General features: G+C 34.3%; 1 pseudogene; it reads right to left on the reverse strand.

Moving 5' to 3' along the window:
- Nucleotides 1-6,828: 6,828 nt before the first annotated feature.
- On the reverse strand, nucleotides 6,829-6,947 carry LOC111729834 (annotated as a pseudogene).
- Nucleotides 6,948-7,514: the final 567 nt, after the last annotated feature.

Here is a 7,514-nt window from a genome sequence, read left to right on the forward strand (position 1 = left end):
CCTGTCCTAACAGGGTATTTAGATCTAAGACTAAATCCAGGACCAAATTTTTGTCTGCTCTCTTCCTTCCACATTTTAGAGTTTTTCTTTCCTTTTGGGTCTGCCTCTTTCTTTTCTCCTCAGGAGATTTTGTGAAGTGTTGCTAAAATACAAGGATTTATGATTAATGAAGTATACAAGTACCTGCAAAAAGAGCTGCATTAATAATTATATCTAGCTCTTCAGCAAAAACTTGGAAAAGCCTGACAGAAGGCAATATAACATGAAGGTTAGGCATATAGCTCTTGGGGTCAGACAACTTGGTTCTATTACTTAATAACTGTGTGAACTCACACAAGTTTCCTAATTTTTCTGTGCTTATTTCTACAATGAAAATGGGAACAATAACAGAACCAATCTGCTAGGTTTATTGTGATGATTAAATGAAATGGCAAAAGTTGGGAATTTGAAACATAATTTGTCACAGAGCAAGCATCAGTTATATACTTGAGGAGTGTCCCAAAGATGTCACACATTTCACAAGCTTTGTCTTTTTCTCTTTTCTCCTGTTTTGTGCTAAGGCACTAGCTATTCATTCTACTTAGAATATCCACCCACCTTCCCTAGTTGTCAGCCCCTCATCAGTCCTAATGGCCCCACTCAAATGGGTCTCTCTGCAGCCTTCCTTAGGCTTCTGGGCTCCCTTAGCACATGGTACAGGCCTCAACTAATACAGCATTGCTCACATCTCATTGCCACTATATATATATATAACACACACTGAGGACTCAATATATAGTGTAAATATCTCTAGGATACATCCAAAGACCTGTTTTCAAAAATTTCTTTCCACCATTGGATGGTCTATGCTGATCTGAAAATGACAATGACCAAAGAAGGCTGACTGTTCCTTCTGGAGCATAAAGAAGGTTTTTGAGCACAGAACTGAAGGGCAGCAAGTAGGGCCATAAGCTTCAGGGTCAGATTTGAACAGTTCAAGCAACTCCACAGAGTTTTTAGTTTAGAAATTAGCTTGGTTCCCTGGAAGAATGAATTTGCTGAAAGCTATTGGTTTTCTCCTTTAAGAAACTGCATATATATATATATATATATATATATATATATATATATATATATATGCAGTTTCTTAAACTGTATATACATATATATATATATATACAGTTTCTTAAACTGTATATACATATATATATATATATATATATATGCAGTTTCTTAAAGGAGAAAACCTTTATATATATATATTTATAGATTAGACCAGGCATTTACTAATGGAAAATTGCCTCAGGGAAGTGGGAGGAAGGGTCGAAGTATGATATAAGACAGATCTTTTTTTAAATAAATGAGAATTTATGAACAAGGAAAAAGATAAAGAATACTGAAGGCAAAAGAAGAAGAAGAAGAAGAAAAAGAAGAAGGAGGAGGAGGTGGTGGTGGAGGAGGAGGAGGAGGAGAAGAAGAAGAAGAAGAAGAAGAAGAAGAAGAAGAAGAAGAAGAAGAAGAAGAAGAAGAAGAAGAAGAAGAAGAAGAAGAAGAAGAAGAAGAAAGATAAAAACCCAAAAAGAAGAAAGAAACTAGATCTTTTCTCATATGAAATTGAGAGGCATAAAACTCTCTCTCTCTCTCTCTCTCTCTCTCTCTCTCTCTCTCTCTCTCTCTCTCTCTCTCTCTCTCTCTCCTTGGCTTCTGTGTAGACTGGCTCTGGAGATGGTCACAGAAGCTCTAGGAGATGGAGAACATAAATATGTAACCAACAATTCAGATGAATCAAATCAATAGATACTCCAAGGCAGCCTGGAGTAGTGGGGAGAGCTCAAATCTGAGTTCTAATCTCAACCCTAGCATTTACTGGTTCAATCTTCGAGCAACTTAACCTTCTAAAGCCCAAAGTGGAGATGACATACATACTTAAAAGGGTTTTTATAAAAATTAAAACTAAAAATAATAGATATCACTATTATTATTTAAAAATATACAAAGCCATGCAAGTAAAACATGATTCCTAACCTCAGATGGGTTTATAAGCAAAAAGCATATGATACTTAAATTTTAAAATATGACTAAAATATCCTTGGAAATTATTTCCTGAAAATGGAAATTTTTCAAAAGCAAAAGAAGAGAAAAACTCTGAGTTCTGGGGGGAAAAGGGGCAAAATGCTTAGAGACACCTGAAAGATTGCAAAATTTACCTCCTGAAACAAACATACTACAATGACTTGGCATTTTTATTAGGAAATAGATTTTCACCCAATTGTTCTCAGACCAATTAAATATTATATCAGTGGTCACACAAGATGTAGGACTTGAGAAAATTGAAAAGATTTAAACAGGGCAAAGGGAGAAGAAAGCATTCCAAAAGAAGGGAGTGATGTGAAGCAAAGGGACACAGATGTCTGATATAATCTTGAACCTTTTAATGCCCCACCCTTCCAGACCCATTAGAAGAAACTCCTGACACCCTTGTTTTATCCAGAGCTACATTCTGGACCTTGGTCTATATTTTTGATTCCTTGCAACTTTGCACTAGCTCCGAGACCTATTGCTGATCTCTTGACTTCTTGCCACATTTTCTCATCTCCAACCCTGAACTCTACTCTAGGACCCAGTGTGTTCCTCTGGTTTTATCTTTTGATTCCCTTTCCTTGATAATTTGACCTTGCCCCTTAAACAATGTCTTTTTCTGGTCCCTCCAGTTGATGACTCAGCCTGATCCCATGAGGCTTGTAGAGCTAGGGTTTGTGCCAAGTCCTTGGTCCCTAGAGAGGGAATGGAAAAAGACATGGAAAATACAAGACATTTGTAAATGAATTTGACCGAGGCACAGTATTTGGGAAGGTGAGTGGTTAAAAACATTGGCAAAATCTTTTTCAAAATTGCAGAGTTTTTTCCACATTGCCTCTCTCATAAAACACTTTGTGTTTGCCAAATTATATTAGCTGAGAAGGCCCATGACCCACCAAAGGATAAGTGACAGACTAAAACTTTTGGTGTGAGGTTATGCCAGGTCACTGAACGATGCAGCCAGTCAGAGTCTCCAGAGTGGGAAGGGCTTTCTCTTGTCTTTTTAAAGGGGGAGAATAGAGGTATTTGTGGTCAGTCATATTTCTTACAACAAACTCAATTATAAACCATGATTATAAAAGTGACTTAGCAATACTTTTAGTGTGACTCAGTCAAACAACAAATATGTATTGATCGCCTACTCTGAGTAAATCATCTCAATGGAATTACATGGTTAAACTTCTATATAATTTAATTTTGTTGAGATTATACAATATATTATTTGGTTTTATTATTATTACTCATGAAGGGGTTAAAAATAGCGAAAGACAATGATAGGCACTTAATCCTAAAGACTCATTCCCTTCATCTATCCCTAAGGACATAACAGTTCATTCTATGGTGAAAGATATGTGGGAACCCATTTAAGGAATGGTGTATTTTCATTTGTTTGGAAAAAATAAATGTAAGTGTTTTATTTGCATTGGCTGATGACTCCCAAATTTGTATTTCCAGTTCAGATCAGACACTAAACCCCAACCACTCACTCTATATTTCTATCTAGATATTACAAAAATATATCAACTCATTATACCCATTTTCATTTCCCCCTGCAAACTATGAACTGCTTTAGATTAGTACCAGTTGTGCAATCCAGAAACACAGGAGTCATCTTTGACACCTCACTTTTACCTCTGCATTCATTGGTTCAACATTACCTTCAAAGTAATTTTCAGATATTCCTCTTCCTTTCTTCCTTCTCAACACCATCTTAGTTTAAGCTACCATAACCTAGCACTGGGCTACTACAATGACACCACCCACCCACCCCCACCTCCCCAGTTGAGCTTCCTGCATTAACTCTTGCCTCTTTCCAATCTATTTTTTTACATTGCAGCCATCATTTTTTTAAAACGCCATCTGATTATGTCTCTCTTCTTCTAAAGTTCTCTAATGGTTTCCAATTACTTTTAAGATTTAAAGAAGTTAGATCTTTGGCATTTTCGTGTGGTCCTATCTAATTTCCCAGCCTTGTGTCTTTTTTTTTTTCCAGTTTTATTAAGGTTTGATTGACAAATAATAATTGCACATATTTAGGCTGTATGACATGACATGATTTTTTTAGGTATTTTTTAATAATTAACTACAGTCAAGTTAATAAACTCATACATCACCTCACAGATCTTTTTGTATGTGTATGTGTGTGTGTGGTGAAAACACTTAAGATCTTGTGCCTTTTAATTCACAAAACCTTATGTCACCTTATACCTTATACAGTTACTGTTTCTTCAGCCTGGAAAACTCTTTCTCTTCTTTATGCATTTAATGTCATAAATGTCATCTTTATGCATTTAACTCTTATTTATATATCAAATTGCAAATCAAACATTCTTGAAGAAATTTCTTCCTAACCCCTTAAACTAAGTCTAAATCCTCTGTCATGTATTTTCTTAACAGACAGTACTTTTCCTACATAATATTTATCAAAGTTTATGATCATGCATTTTCATAATTATCTCATTCCACAAAACTATGTGTTCTATAAGGGTAGAGATTCATTCATGTTGCTAATTAGCATAGCACAGCACATTCATAAACACATATTGGGGGTAGAAAAGAGTGAGCTCATCCAAAGGAACACCCAAATATGAGTGCATGAACTGCAAGTAATGTGAATAGGTGCAGACCCTAAAAGCAATTTCTATAATCTTTTGGTTTTTGCTATGCATTTACCACTATCTTATATAAAATCATTTACTTATTTTTATTAGTTTTCTGTTTGACTACAAGAATTAATCTCCATGAGAGCAAGATTTTTGCCTGCTTTGCTCAGTGCTGTATTCTCAGTGCCTGGAGTAGTACCTTCACTAATACGGGCTTGATAAACAGTGGTTTGAAAAAATAAATAAAAGTAAATGTCAAGTTAAATTTAAAAAGTTTTATGAACGAATTTAAGAGAAATGACTCTTATACCAAAAAATGAATTTGTGCCCCAAAGAATAAGAAAATTATACCTATAATGAGAAATCAGTATAAATGTGTGAGAGTAGTTAGTGTCTAATAATATGTATGACTGGAAAGTGGGGCTGAGAACCTAGAAAGGCAGCTATAAAAGAGAGCACTAGGTGTAGAAAGTATCTGTGAGATGAGTGGTTATATTATTACAGTTGAATGCATCTTTGTAAGCCTCTGCCATTATTATTATTGTTGTTGTTGTTGTTATTTTAATAAGGTTGGGTAAAACTAATAGATAGTAAAAGAAAGTTACTAATTAATCTTCTGTTATACTCACCCCTACTCATCAGTGACGAGTAGGCCTCTAATATCTGTTCAATCCTTTTTATATATTCTGAGTAGCCTAAATTTTGAAACCACACTATGGCAGACCTATGAAATAGGAGAAAGTGTTGAGGCCATTCTTCTAGGCTTGGTTGAGTTGTGGGGCTTTTCAGAAACTAGAGAATTGAACAGTGCAGATTGATAAACGTTATTTATGCTACTACTTCAATCTTTCCTTTGAGAAGAGTAAAAACACACAAACAAAACTCTTTGGTTCTGGAATCTGAAGAAGGAAGTGTAGTCTGTATGCCCTAGCACAGACTGAGCCTGACTAACTCCTGAGGAGGCTCTATTGTCTTGAGATGCAGAAGCATCTACTATATTTTTGCTACTGTAACATTTGAGTGACTAACTGAGCCATCGCACATTCTGGGTTCCTTGAAATCCATGTCAGGTACATCTTTTATTGAAAGTAGCTAACACATAGCACAGTGTGTAGCACACAGTTAATATGCAAAAAAATATTGTTGAATAAATGCATCAATAAATGATCAGAGAAAAATTTATCCAGCAGCACAGAGAGATTGCAAGAAAGCTTATTAGTACCTGAGTGTAAAAATAGTCTCCCATGAGAAATCAAAATGTTAGGCCTATCTGCAGATGGTTTTGGAATCTAAATATATACCACCTCTGTGTCTGAGAACTCTGAAGTTGATAAATCAGCACAAAATTCTGCCCTTTTGGGCATTTGCATGAAAGGTAGAACAATTCTAGAAGGATAATCCAATGACTTGGTTGCTTAGGATTCCCACAAAAAACAGCCCAAATAAGATAAACTCATTATATAAAATTAAAAAATATATGAGGGAACTCATCAAGAATATGAATCAAGAGACATAAAAATCAAGAACAAAAAATTAATGGATAGGAGGAAAGATGACAGCAAACCACTGAAAATTCAGTGAAGAGATAAATGGACTGTATGAAAGAGACATTAAGACACACAAAGGATAAAATAAGAAGATCCAACACAAACTAGTAAAAGTTTGAGAAGAAGGCATTAAAGTGGAGCAGAGTTGATGCTTAAAGACATAATGTCTTAGAAAATGCTTGAATTGAAGAAAGACATGAATTCATCAGATTAGAGAGGTAAAGTCCTGAACCATGTAAATAGGAACATAGTTACACCTACCCACATCATAGAAACACAGAACTCCCAAGAATTAGAGAAAAAAAATCTTAATATCACTGATGAGAAAAGACAGCCATCAGAGTGATCTCAGGTTTTGCAACAGCATCAGAAGAAGCCAGGAGATGATGAAAAATCATCTCGAAAATATGATAGAAAGCAACTTTAAACTAAAAACCTTATTCCTAAGTAAACTATCGTTTCAGAGGAAGTGCGAAATAATATATTTTTGGACAAATACTGTAATTGTTCACCATTCACAAATTCTTTTCTTTTTTTTTTTTTAGGCAAGTCAACCCTTGGTTGACCTCACAGATTGCAAGGACCTTGTCAGTTTACAATTCCTTACTTTTTATTTTTTATGCCTACAGCACCTGGTCTTCCTAGGTAGTCTCCTATCCAAGTACTAACCAGGCCCGACCCTGCTTAGCTTCTGAGATCAGACAGGATCGGGCTTGTTGAGGGTGGCATGGCCGTAGACCACCATTCACAAATTCTTTTTGGTAAAGGATTTACTTTGGAAATTCTGAAAAAGAAAGAAATTAAATACAAAGAGATTAGTAAACATATATGTAAATTGAAACAAACAACAACTGTATAAAACATTATTGGTAACAGTGACTATGGAAATAATTTAATTGGCATCAAAACCTTTCACTGTCTTTGTATTGTTCATGAGATATGTAGAGGTATTGATTAATTTTGGATTTTGTTAAGTTAAATATAAATGTTAAAAATTTATTAAAAGTTATCTTAAAGATTAAATGTAATATGTAAAATTTACAATTTAATACAGAAATAAAAATGGAATAAAAAAATCTTAAATGTGCCACTAGGAAAAAACTTTTTAAACTATAAACATGAAAAGCATAGCAAATAAAAGCACAAAATAATATCTTAGAAATAGAATTAAATATATCAGTAATGAGAATAAATATAAATTAGATTTTTAAATTCTATCTATATGCGTTACAAGAGAGCTACATAAAATATAAGGATTTATAAAAGTACAAAGAAAAGAAATTGAAAAAATAAAACCAACCAAATA

Source organism: Pteropus vampyrus, unplaced genomic scaffold (assembly GCF_000151845.1).
Source record: "Pteropus vampyrus isolate Shadow unplaced genomic scaffold, Pvam_2.0 Scaffold283, whole genome shotgun sequence".
NCBI lineage: Eukaryota > Metazoa > Chordata > Mammalia > Chiroptera > Pteropodidae > Pteropus > Pteropus vampyrus.